The sequence below is a fragment of the Cottoperca gobio genome, chromosome 1 (assembly GCF_900634415.1).
Source record: "Cottoperca gobio chromosome 1, fCotGob3.1, whole genome shotgun sequence".
In the NCBI taxonomy this organism is placed as follows: Eukaryota; Metazoa; Chordata; class Actinopteri; order Perciformes; family Bovichtidae; genus Cottoperca; species Cottoperca gobio.
The window spans coordinates 11,140,602-11,154,869 of record NC_041355.1 but is presented as its reverse complement, the minus strand read 5'-3'; the positions used below and the strand labels follow the sequence as shown (position 1 = coordinate 11,154,869).

Here is a 14,268-nt window from a genome sequence, read left to right as displayed (position 1 = left end):
GTACGGCTCGTGGTAATACTGTATAGTTTCAAAATACAAATTTCTTCAGAACTGTATTCAAAGCCACAGAAATACAGGAGACTGGAATATACGTCATTGTAAACAATTCAAAGCCTCTTAAAGCAGAACCATCATATCAATGTAATCTATAACATGCAAGAGATTAGTATAATTTCTGCCATAAATGACTGATTCAGGTTAAGCAACACAAGTCCATTGCATCCATTACATCAGTTTCTCTTCACAGGATTAGCAATGCGTGTCACTACGGCTCACCGCTGGTTCAAACAATATTGTTCAAGTTGGTAAATATAATGGCGTGTGACGTGGGCAGCAGGAACAAATAAAACCGAACCCTATTGAAGGAGGTCACACGCTCATAACGCCGAAGCAGTCTTTTGATTTACGTTTTATGAATCAACATTTTTACACATTTTGCCTTTCTCAAAATAAAATATAGTTATTTAGTATGCCCACTAAATAAGCTCATGCATTCAATGTCATTCAGCCCAAGAACATTCAATGGCAATGTAGCGTACAGTTCTGGGGCCCAAGAAGTGTGAGTATTTCCATTTGACTGAATACTGTACAATACTGACATTTGCTGAATGTAGAATATGTGGCATCACATTGGCACAGCTGTTTGTAATTGTAACTAGGTAATTGACTTTCATTATACAATTTTATGGTATCCGTTTATAAAATCAAGGATTAATATCAGTTTTCAGTGTCAGTCCTTAAAAAGACTCTCTTCACTCACCATTTTTGACTTCACTCATACAAAACAAATCCACTACAATTGATCGATTGAACGACATACAAAAGGTGTTTACTTTAAACGTTTTCCCTTAAAAGAAATGTTTTATGTGCAGTGCACTTCTCTTCCATAGTCCCTCTTCATAAAGACCAATATCCTGTCCTCATTTTCACCCTCCTTGGAAGTAGACAATGAAAGATGCCTCTTATATAACACAAAACAAACTTGCCTTGGATAAACACTAATATATATATATATATATCTATATATATAAAACAAGACTCATACTCATAAAGGGACATAATGATCTAATCTGTCACTTCCTCAAAGTCTGATAGGCCGATACATCAGCACATGAAAAGTAATCTATCACAGAGCAGCGGCAGGTTATGGCAGTGTGCTGATGGATAGGAGCCGTTGATAGAGAGGATGACTGAGTTGCCCTTGTCGGAGTTATGAAAAGGAGAGGGATGGATGTAGGGGGGGACGCAAAACAAGACCAAAATGTGTTCTGAACAGACTCGTTTGTCACGCTTCGTCATCGAGGGACATCGAGGCAGTAAACAGCCTGTGTGTATGTACAGTACAAAGTGTGTGCACGAGAGATTCAGTGTGTGCGTGTGTATGTGACAGTGTGTAATGAGAGTTAATTATCGACTGCTCACTAGGAAATAAATGTTGCTTATAGAAAAAAAATTAAAAGACGACAATGTATAAAGTGAATCGGTGTGTTTGTGCGCTTGAGTTCCCGTTCAGGCGTATGTTCATATGTGTTGTGGAATCTCAAGCATTTGACCCCAATCTGTGTCACTGCATTATTTATAGTCCGATGCCAGCTTCCCTTTGTGTGTTTTTCAAAGCTTGTCTGAGGAATCGAAGTGTGGGAAAAAAAAGGACAACGCAATATGGAGGGAGTATTCCACAAAAGAAGCACGTTTTCCTGAACAAGCTGCCCTTCGAGAGAGAAGAGGAGCGAGGATGCTAGAGAGGAGAAGAGAGAGAGAGAGGGAGAGGAGAGAGAGAAGAGAACTCTAGAGAGAATCTAGCGGAGAACGCGGGCGCACTATCTCATCAACTCGCTCTCTCTCACGCCTCTCTCTCGCTCCTCTCAATCTCTCACTCACTCTCTCTCACTCCTTGTCTCGTCGCGCTCGTCTCAGCTCTCTCCCTCTCTTCGACTCACTCTCTCTACTCTCTCTCTCTCTCTCTCTCCTCTCTCTCTCATCTCTCTCTCTCTCTCTCTCTCTGTCTCTGTCTCTCTCTCTCTCTCTCTGTAAACACAACAATTCACATCAAAAGCAGTACGGCTAATTGATTGTTTTGGACCTTCTTTAAGTTTTCCCAAAAGAGTTTAAACAGTCTGGAATATAGTTAGAGCAGAGCAGGATTTTTACAGAGAGAGAGAGCCGTTCGCACACCCTGCACCACTGTACACACTAGTAAATGCACTTTACAGTCCCTTCTCTCTTTATATCTGGCACACACACACCACAGTCCCCTTCCCCGGGCCTGGCTGGCAGGGTAACAGTGTGTATCCTCAGAGACCTGCTGGGCCAAATCAATGCCAGCCAGCAGCCTTCCACAATGAGCGCCACCATTTTACTGGCTGCCACCCAGCGCAGCAGAGAAGCAGCTAAATAGTCTATGAGGAGAGCAGAGCGGCACGACTAGGCTGCTTACAATAAGCACACGCCACAACAGGAAAACATATCGCTGTGTTGCAGTGTGTGTGTGTGCTGGGCAACCAATTTGTTGAGCAAGCTTGATGTATGCCGCTTGTGTGGCTGTGAGTACTTGTGTGCAAAACATGAGTTGGGAAGTCCATTTGGGGTAAGCGAGCTTATCATAAACTGCCTCACTTGTGTGTGTGCATGTGTGAGAAGGTTAGAGTGTGTGTTGTCTGTGTGAGTTGATGCCAATATAGAGGTTTGTTGAATTCTAATCAGGAAGATGTTGCTTTGCATTTCTTATTCGGATGATTGTTTTGTTTCATGTGGTCTACCGGGCGGCATACGTTAAACTCGCCTGCACACACAAACACTTTAACACACATAACCTACTAACACACACACACACACACACACACACACACAAACGCTGCTGGCATTGTGGAATGGTTTCTAATCGGTGAATCAGCATATCAGCCAAGAAATGTCAGATTACGTTCTAATCCTGCGTTTTAGTGCCTTTAACTCTGTTGTGTGTCATGGTTTTGACACTGGCCTATTATGTCTGCCTGTCTGTGAAAAGGGAGACACAGACACCTGCACATACACGCACGCACGCAGGCACGCACGCATGCACGCACACACACACACACACACACTTTCACTGGGGACCACAGACAGTTTTAGGGTCACTAGGTGAGCTGTGCAGAGGGAAGGGGATCAATCTGTGCTGTGACTGAATTCTGAACCTGACTGTCGCTCATAAAAAAATACGAAATACACATACTGCTAAAATAACTGAATGCCAATTAAATGTATATAGTTAACTTATTTGATGACCAGAAGCTGCTTATTAAGCTCTCTCTGTGTCTCCTAAAATGACTCACATAAAAGCAAGACTTTTCTTATAATAAATTAATTGAACGTTCAGTGTTTCAGGGTTTGAACAGCAAAACAAAGAGTTGGAATTGATGTAAAGGAATGTGTTGTGTGTCTTCATAATCCCTTCTTATTAATATTATTATTTTTTTATCCTGGCAGCATGATTCCTTTTTTCTTCAATGCGTTTCGGTTTGCTATTTACTTACTTTCTTACTTCTCTACTTAGAATAGAAGTACAGAATCTGTTCATGATTTTAAGGAAGACACATAAAAGTGCAACATTACCCTCGGCGTTAAGCTGAAAAAAAATCCCCCGGCTCCATTGAAAGATACTCCACAGTTTATTGATGTTCAAGCCGAGACAGGAGCAGAGCACCGTCTGTAACTCTAGAAGACAACCTTGTTATTTTCAATAAACCTATTACAGGAGCTTCTTATAATAGGCACGTGGGAGGCTGGCAGTTGGTTAGGTGTCTCTTTGCTTTGGCCGAGAGATTCAGAGGATGCACAGGGAAAATGATGCCAATCTCTACACCAGGGGGATGTATTAAATGACAGGTCTAATTTAATATTGCAATATTGAGAGACCTGCTAAGGCACTTCCTGTGTCTAAAGGCTGTCCAGGAATGGAGTAGTTGGGGAATAGCAGAGTAAGGGGTTTGGGATACATTAGAGAGGAACGGAAATGATTTCATAGTGCATATGTACAAAGTGAAGGATGGGCAAAGTATGCAAAGACTGTGTGTTGGTATGTTTGTATCTATGGCATTGCAATCTTAAGATGTTAGCATTCCTGTTATGTTTAATGCACTCGCTATTGCGTTACAACCAACTTTCCCCACAGGGAATAACGAGGTAACACATGTTCCATGACACATAAACATGTGCAGACCTGCTCTATGTTACATACATACGTACACCTTTCACGTACACATGCTGAAACGTGTGCCTTCTCATAGTCGAAGAAATGAAACACATACACTGAATCTACCAGATACAAAAGGACATTTCAGGTCAGGTTTGTAAACTTGCATTCAAGCCCCTGGCATTCTGTCTTCTAAGGACAGAGCATGTTTAGTAATTTAAAATGTTTGGTTGCTTGTAAAGAGATTATTCATCCTCATGCACACACACACACATCTCCGTGTGCACAGGGATGGTCACGCGCAGACTCACAAATGCCGACACGGCACACCGATACTCACATCCTGCAAATCTTTAATAAACCTCATCGGAGGTCAATCTTCACTGTGATTGTTACACAAGCAAGCCCTCGCACAATCAAGACTAACAGTAAAGGCTGAGAAAAACTGCACACACACAGACACATCGCACATCATTTAATCCCAGGTGCCTTAGGGAGGCTGAGGGAAATGGGGAGGCAGAACATAATTCCTGAACACGAACAACAAGAAATGGGATTTGTGTTGGACTCTCAGCCCCCCCAGAGAGAAGGACAGGGGAAACAAATAACAACAGGATGAAGGATGAACGCAGGGACAAAAGAGAGGGCTCAGCTCAACAGTCTTATCCTGATTCAATTGGCAAAAACAAACAAAACAGACAATCATAGTCATTAATTACAAAATCTACAGACAAACAGTGGTGAGGACTAATCCTGGACAGGGAGAAATAAAATAGGATCTAAGAGAGACTAATAGAATTAATGTGTGGTGGGAGCCATTTTAAGGCGTCCAGTTCGTGCTTGGCCATGTTGTTGGAGATGGAGAGGTTGTGAGACTGGGCCAAGGACCGCAGCTCTGCCATGGCGGGGACAGCAGAGGTAAAGACTCCCACAGAGGATACAGAACAAACACTCTTGACTCATATATTGGGCTGGAAAATTCCTCACTTTAGCCTGAAGTAATAATCCGTGAAATGTTCATATAAATGTCTGTTATGCTACTCTACAGTTGATTGATATAACACAATAGTGACTCATTCTGGGTTCAAATGATAGACTTTTACATTTATTGTTCTTAACACCTGGAGGTTGGCTCCAAAGAAAAAAATCCTCTGGCTCATGTAGTGACACATCTTTCTCCTGGAAGAGTTAGCATGAGCATTGATAGCTACCACAGCTGAATAAAGAAGATGAGCGCCACCTACAGAAAGTTCTTTAAGAGAAAAGAGCTGTCCATGATGTTTGACTGACATCTTATCTCTGGGAACATACCACAGCAGTAACCACTTACAGCCAAAGATATTGCCAAAAAGAAAAAAAGGACAAAAAACAAGGATTTGGATGACTGACAATTGAAGTGAATAAAGTCACATATTCTGTCGATCCAAAAATTGGAGCAAACACTGTCTGAGAGGCCTATCTTTGGATCTGCACGCTTTAGGGAAAAAGCAACCCATGACAGCGATTTCACAGACATCAACTGAGTTTTACGGCTGCATCGATGGGACAGTGATTAAAGGAGTGAATAATAAGATGTAATGCAAACACATGTCACAAAGGCGCCACTGTACAGAGAAGGGAGGAGATGAGAGAGAATAGAAGAGGAGAGGGCAAAGCCAATACTAAAGGAAATGAAAATGAATACATGATCAAACATATAAATAGCTTTAGAAAACGAAGAGGACAGAGGACCTAGGACAGAGAGGGCCATAGGAGAACGGCTGTAAACAGCAGCAAATCCTCTGGCAGAGAGAAAGAAGTGATGTGGAAGTCCTGCAGCCGTGCCACTAAGCCCCTGCTGCAGATTAAACTGTAAAGTAAGGAGGAGTGGGGAGGCGAGGAGGGGAGCGACAGATAGAAGGAGAGGAAGAGAGAAAGTGTCAGAAAGAGCAGGAGAAAGAACTGCAGAGGGAAAATAGGACTTTGTGGTTTGGCACCAGTTCCGCTATGTCAAACCATCATGCGTGCCATGGGGATAGAAGACGGGGAAGAAGGGAGCATAGCCTGGGTGAGAAAGAGAGACAGGGAGAAGACGATAGAAGTAGGAGGACAGGGACAATTAGACAACGACTTTAAGTGTGAGGAAGAAAGGAGGAGTAGGAGGGAAACACTTCAGCTTTGACTGTGGAAGGCTGAACACGTTTAACGTTTGAAAGCGTGGTTGGAAAATTGGAATTGTTGTGGTTGGGCCTGGCTCCTTCAGAGTGTCTCCCTACGACTGGAACATGGGGACTGAATCTCCTCCATTTGTATTTGTTCATTATTACACATACCCCCTATCTTATGCCTCTTCTTTGAAAAACCCGACACACACACACACACACACACACTCACACACACACACACACACACACACACACACACACACACACGGCACACAAAGCACATGTAAGGACTATGAAAATATGTTGCCATGTCTCTGTTATGGAATAGTAAGCACAACACAGCTAAAAATGTCCGTGAGCAGAAATGGTTGCTTGCTACGTACTTTTCCACTACAACACTTTGATAAGGAAAAGGAAAAGAAAAAAGAAACGGAAACAACAAAGCAGTTTCGTTCCGAGAAAAGGAGAGAGAGAGAGAGAGAGAGAGAGAGAGAGAGAGGAAAGCGGAGAGAGAAAGAGAGCTACCGAAGAAGAGACAAACAAGAGAGAACAAACCCACCAGAGTGGAGAACAGATGAAGTGAGGGAAGTCTTAAGTTAAATTTTTAATATCGCACCATATGCTTCTCTCCACAGGTGAAGCCATTTTTGCTATTAATTACCAATTCACAGCTTGTATGTGGGTGGGATTGCGTGACGGACGGAGGAAAAACAAGAGAGAAAGCAAGAGAGGGTTGAGTGACAAAGGAGAAAAAGGCAACGACAGGCAAAGCAAGTGATAATAAGGCGTAACTTGAACACACATATCAAACAAAGAGATGACAGTAATACATATTATCGATTAGGCCGGGATGGTGGAGAGGTATGGGAAAGTGAGCGCAGGGAGCAACCTAGAAGTCAGACAGAGAAAACGACAGGAAGGCTGAGACACGGGTGAACTGACAGAAAGATGATAGGGACGAGCTGAGATAGATTGGAAGCTGTCCCTTCCAACTGCCAGGTAAATCAATAGCATCGCTGTGCTTCCTCCATCCTCTCAGCTGCTCGTCCACCTCCTCCACTTGTACCTACACCTTCACCTACACAGCCTATCACTTTTCCAATGCAGCTGGATGTTGGCTTACTGTAGCTGAAGCAGAAGCCTCTCGCCTGCCCACTCTGACTGTTTTCCCCTCTCGAAATAGCCTCTTTAAAAAACTTTTACATATACAGTTTGATTCTTGAGAAGTTGCCCTTTAATTGCAATTGTCGCACTGAATTTAAAAATGAATGTCTTTTCTATTCTGAGAACGTGTTTTTTTCATGGCCGAGGTATTTGTTTGCAACAGGAAAAGCTGTTGACCTGCTCATGTCTTCCTAGTTTAGACTGCGTTGGCCTGGTCTGTGGGAACCGAAGGCGCAGTCACTATAATTACCAACCAAACTCATAACATCCCTGACCTTAACATCACCTCTCCTAACCTGACCCAACTTTCAGGGCAATGACATGGACATTTCCAAAATATATGCATAAAGGCGCAGGGACAGCGCTATCCAGACATGCAGAAATGCGCTGACAAACATGTAATATACAAACTCACACACACACAGCTGGCTCTGCAGACACTGGCATCCATCACATCTTGTGAAACTTAATCTCTCTGAGAGGAGGAACAGCTGTAGTGCACACACACACACACACACACACACACACACACACACACACACACACACTCACACACACACACACACACACACACACACACACACACACACACACACACACTCACACACACACACACACACACACACACACACACACACACACACACACACACACACACACACACACAAACACACAGTGGAAGATCAGTTGGGGTAAAGCACTTGTTCATCCACAGACTGGCATGTGACAAGGCACCTCTGACCTGAGAGCAGCAGGCTATGGTTGTAAAACAGGTCGCAGTCCACTTGCCTGATGTGCCCAAACTCATCAACAGAGTGCAGCAGAAGTAGCTCTCGTGATGAATTATTTAAAAAAACAAACACATTTTTACATCGTATATTTATTTCCTAAACATCTTCCATTAGTATTTTAAAAGATAAATACTTCACATAACCATTATCATCTCTGAAATGTGCATATTTCACCAAGAAAAAGCCACGTAACATTAATATCGTGTCAATCGTTAATCGTAAATAAAGTAAGCACGTAGATGCTACAATCTGGAGACGAAACACTGTGCAGGCTATCTTTTCATAGCAACACTCATGGAACTGTATGAATACGTTTGTATATGGAAGATCAGGCAAACACATGAAGACACTACTCTCTCACTCTCTTTCGATATATACACTATATGTGTGTCTTCCTTTCTCATACTCAAACCTAATTGCATTGTAAAAGTACCTGCATGATTGATTTTTTTAAGCTTGTGGGGTCTGTAATGCTGCCATAGACAGTGTTTGATGAAGACTGCTGACTACTGCCAAACACATGTACACACACAGGCATTACAGCAATTTACAGTCACTGAGGTATGCAGTGGCATAAAGAGAAATATCAATGCCACAACCCGTATTCAATCATTACATATCGCAGGTGAAAGTACCCAGTACATTGATAAATTGGGCATGGAAATCAATCAGAAATGTTCTTTTTCCAATAACTTTTCTCAAATGTGTGCAAATGGTTTGGATACAGGCTGGCAGAGTGAACGCCACAGAAACCCATCCATATAATTCACTGTGGCCTATTGGAGTCTAAAGTATTCATGGAGATTTGCATTAATTCACAGACAGCCCACTCAAAACAGGTTGAACTGACAGACAGCCATTAACAAATCGTATTGCTTTGTGTCTGCATACACCTTTAAATGTCCATTCAGTCTGATGTGCCGGTGGCATCGGTTCAGTCGTGAGAAAATACCTTTGAGCATCTTTTGAGGGGGAGCACCAAACCCCAGGCAGGCACCAACCCCTAGTGAAAACCAAGCGGTTTACAGCCTCCTTAATCTCTCATCAGCATTTAAAAAAAATAAAAAAATAATTTCAAGAGCCTCTCTGTAGTGAAAAGAACTGTAATAACCTCATAATCAATTTGACAAGCATGCAATGCAATAACCAGGACACAACTGTATTCACTGTATGTTAATATTACCCTGACACCACAGGGAATTAAGTACAAGATCAGTGTCATTGACACAATGTGCTGTAAGCTCCAATAGAAATAACATCATGATGGCATGGCAGATAATAATAAACTCCATTGATTAGGCTAAAATCAATGTGAACTCACTATTGACTGCTACCGACACGCTCCAAGTCCTAAATATCATAGACATTTCACAGCAATTTTCCACGAGTGCAAATTCAAAGGCAAGGCGTCCACCTGAAACACCCATAAAACAACTAACAGCTGGGTAAGGAAAGATGAGGCAGATATTAGGTGTCAGTCATATAGGTTTGACACCGGAGGACACACACACACACACACACACACACACACACATCTGATCGGATAAACGCAGATGCGTGTAGGCGCTTTGCACTGGAATACATGATCATATGAAGTTAACGCTCTGTTGTGCTTGTCAACAGTAACAAAAACTATACAGAAAATGACGAGAGACGCGCTCACCATATCAGCATCCCGCCCGGCGCCGTCGTTGAAAAAACTCGCAGATTCAAGCTCTCCGTCCGTCGTCTCACTGTGTAACATCCACCGTGGCTGCAGCCGCTCTGCCCAAATAATCCAGCACCGTGCGTCTGTTTTCCTCTCTCTCTCTCTCTCTCTCTCTCTCTCTCTCTCTCTCTCTCTCTCTCTCTCTCTCTCTCTCTCTCTCTCTCTCTCTCTCCTCCCTCCCTGTCTCTCTCTCTCTATCTCTCGCTCCAATAATTTCCAACCCGGCGAGTATACGAGTATATGACTGGGTAAAGTGGCTGCTAAATCCCCGGGTATGGTGGCTGGAGTGAAGTTGGGGCAGATTTAAAGGTGCAGACGCCGTGCGTAATCCATGCGACGTTATTTTGGAGAGTCCAAACGTAGTGTGAAGCGATCTGGAGTCGACAAAAAGGCTCCGGTTTTCTTTGCCATCACTCACTCGCCCGGTAAAACATGAAATCGACATTTGCTTACATGCCTTATTCCTTTTTATGGAAAAAATAAAGAAAATGCAGTTTCACCTGTATAACATTCTACAAATACATTAGACCAGTCCAGTTTATGTGAAAAAGTAAATATATTTTCTTAATAATCTCTGTCAAATGTAAACTCAATTCTACATTAAATCTCTTATAACAGACTAAAGGGCTATTTGGTGTAATGTTGGTTTTTATCAGTGGAGACAAGGGAAGTCGATGTTATCTCCAGTGAGGAGCAGCTCTTTGATAAACTTTAAAATTGCTTGAACATTTCTTGTTATTTAGACCAACAGTTTCCAAATCATAGTCAATATGAACACAAATTAATCCATGGTTAATTATAAGGGGTCCACATAGGAACTATTTAACTACTATTTTGCAGAATATATGTGAGAACTAAGGAACAAAAACAGTCATTTTATTCTGAAAGTTTCTCTTTTCCTTTCAAACATCTTCCCAGATGGGACTGCTTGAGGCGCTTAGGGCGCACAACGTGATTATGCCAGTACGAGTGTGAGTGGTTTAGTTTTGTGTATGTGTATTTGTACGACAAACCGAGTTCAGTTCTACTTCAACTTTTTGTTGAAATGTGATGCATTACACTGTATGTTCATGTATTATGCTGAATATTCATACAGTTTAGATATCTTTACATCATTACATTGTAAGAAAAAATTCCAATAAAGGTAGTTATATCAAATGAATACTGACTGAATTAACTTCTGAGGACAGCACCTAAGCTTTCAATTTCAATTATGTAATGAGCTGCTGCAGATATGATGTATACAGTATGTATGTGTATGTATATGGTGTGTAAAAAACCTTTAGTCAGGACTGTCTGTGTGCTAAATAAAGAGACAGGAAGAGAGCAAAAGAAGGAGAAAAGGGGAGCGACAGACTTTAACACCAATTATCAGTCTTTGAGCACATGCTTGCACCAACCAACCACCTACACGCACACACACCACACGCACACGCACACGCACACACACACACGTTCACCTGCACACAGACTTATCTGGGTGTGCTGACCTAGAACACCAAACACAATCAGTGGTGCAGCAGATTCCCATCAGTGCAATGTAAATGAGATGGAGGAGCATAAACGTGCTTTTGTTGCAGAAACTCCTCAGCTCAGTGAGTACAAGAAAACACAACCTCAGGCTGGGGACACACACACACACGCACACACACACACACACACACACACACACACACACACACACACACACACACACACACACACACACACACAGATGCAGGCCCTCACACACACACAGGAGACAGACATGTATGCCCACACATACACAATGGGATCGTGAACACACTCACAGTCACACACACACAGACACTAAAAAGATAATAACTCAGCACATAAGAGATAAGGGGTTTGCTGCTGAGATAACTTCAATGGCTAAAATAGAATCTAGGGCTGTATTTGATGGGTCTCATGACATAGAATCATCCTGCACATACACACACACACACACTAACACTTGCACAACACACATGCAAGGAGCTGAAGAGCACTGTTGTGTTTAGATAATGTAGAGGCTATATGCATCAAATAAATACGTCAATGTTGCAAATTGTGCTGCATATGGTGTTTTGTTTTTGTCTTGTGGCTTCACACCCTCGCACTCCCTCTCTGTTGACACATATCTACACTAGCACCTCTCGATTAAATATTCAAGTTATCCACTGATAAATATGTATGTAAATACGTATGGATATACGGGTTCATTATTCAATGCTTGTGAACGCATGGTTGCTTTCTGTATGTGAACACGCATGACTGTTCACACAGATGTTCACTCTGGTTCAATACACTCCCTGCAGGCTTAATGCACTGTGCTGTCAACCTACTCATTTATCAGTTTTCAAAGTTTTTTTTAAAGTCATGCATAAACTCTGCGATTCCTTGGCACACTTTATCTACTGTCACTAACCCAGCTCAACGCTTAAGTGTTCCCGAAGCCTGCATTAAGACACAAACTTGGACAAGGGACACGTTTAAACTGCGTCTCCAATTTATTGGACCATAACGGGTAAGCATGTAGGCCTAATAAAATACTGCAGGCTGTAGCATGGGAAATTATTACACATTTAGATTACATGCTCTTCATAGAAAACATCCTGCTCACTTATGGATTTAATCCTAGGATCTTAAGATAGTAAATCCTATGCTTTGCATATCACACCATCAGCAATATGTGGGATTTGAATGATCTGTTGTTCTAAAAATAGTGGACTGATAAAAAATATGTCCACCAATTCTTTGTTTGTCAACCTCTTAGCATGACTATTTTACATTACATTTTACAAAATCTGTCCACAGACAGACGGACAGAAATATAAACACCTGGCAAAGTACTCTGTCTCTGTGGTAGTTCCCGCTACAGGAGGTGTCTACAAGAGCACATAGAACACACAGACTCACAAGCTGAAAACAATACCAGCGTCGCTCTCGCGGCTACTTTTCATCAAATCCATAATCAGTGATTTGGAGTATAAAAAATCCAGCTGAGATACCATAAAGTAAAGATTTAAAGTGAGAGTTTCTCAATGCACAAAACCTTTATAACTATTCTATTGGTTGCTTCCGATAAATGGCTAGTTGGCCTCTCTGAAAAGGAAGTCAATTAAACAACCTTTTTTTTTTTTCCTTAACCAAACCAAAAATCTGTTGACTAAAAAATTAAAGGAGTTCATTCAATAACTTGAATAAGGGGAAAAAGCTATAGCAAGAAACAATGAAAAATAGTTATTTTTGTGTTTAAAAAGGACATCATGTGTCAGAGACTGGACTGGTTTACATTAGACACAAAATAATTCACTGCCAATATAATAATAATGTCTAAGACTTAGACAATGGTGGCCAATCCACTTACGGTTTACCCGTCAAATGTTCTCTCCAATGAGTATCTACACATTTGATTTTTCTATTCTCTATTCTAAAAGACCATTTAAAATGAATTAGCTGATTAATTGATTAGATGACAAACTGAAAATTGATCAGCAACAATTTTGATAAATGAATCATTTAAGCCATTTTTAAAGAAAATTGCCTAAACTAACTGATTGTAGCCTCTAAAATGTGAATATTATTAAAAAAGTTATTCTTATCTCTATGATAAGTAATGAACTGAGTCTTTGGGAAAATAGGATGAGCTTTCTCACACTTTTCTGTGACATTTTATAGATCAAACAGTCAAGTCGATTAATAATGAATTAATTATTACTCTGCGGACTAACTAATAATGAAAATCGTCTCTATTTGCAGCAACAGAGTCATCACACCCTGACATGACCCCCTACTTATGGAATACCAGGCTGCCAATATTCTATTGTGTGAAAAGTTAAAAGGGCTAAAAAGAGCAGAATAACAATCTGATGAGCAAAACTTTTTGTAGAAACAGAAAGACTCAGCACACAGCTCCTTATTGCATCACCTAGAAAGTTCAGCTCATGACTTATGAGAGGGGTGCAGAGCGGCAGCCCATTAAAACCATGACATTTCAATAATTGGCTCTAATCTCAGCATCATAAAGAGCCACAGTGCCTCCCACTTTCTCAGACACACACACACACACACACACACGCACGCACGCACACACACACACACACACACACACACACACACACACACACACACACACACACACACACACACACACACACACACACACACACGCACGCTTATTCACTGATGCTTAATGATTAATGCGCCGCACATACACTTGACCCCCCCCACACACACATCCACATACACACACATAATGTACACAGAAAAACATTCCTCCAGCTTCAAAGATCGATGACTTTATGATAG

General features: G+C 41.6%; 1 protein-coding gene across 14 annotated transcripts in view; it reads right to left on the bottom strand.

The window, feature by feature from the left end:
• Positions 1-14,268, bottom strand: part of ptprdb (protein tyrosine phosphatase receptor type Db) — a 138,214-nt gene that overhangs the window by 75,986 nt on the left and 47,960 nt on the right. Inside the window, exon 1 of one of the 14 annotated variants that reach the window (XM_029438271.1) lies at positions 9,934-10,167. The exons of the other annotated variants lie outside the window; for them this stretch is intronic. The gene's annotated coding sequence lies outside the window, so the exon portion shown is untranslated. Of the gene's footprint in view, positions 1-9,933; positions 10,168-14,268 lie in introns of those variants that run through there. 14 annotated transcript variants of the gene reach the window in all.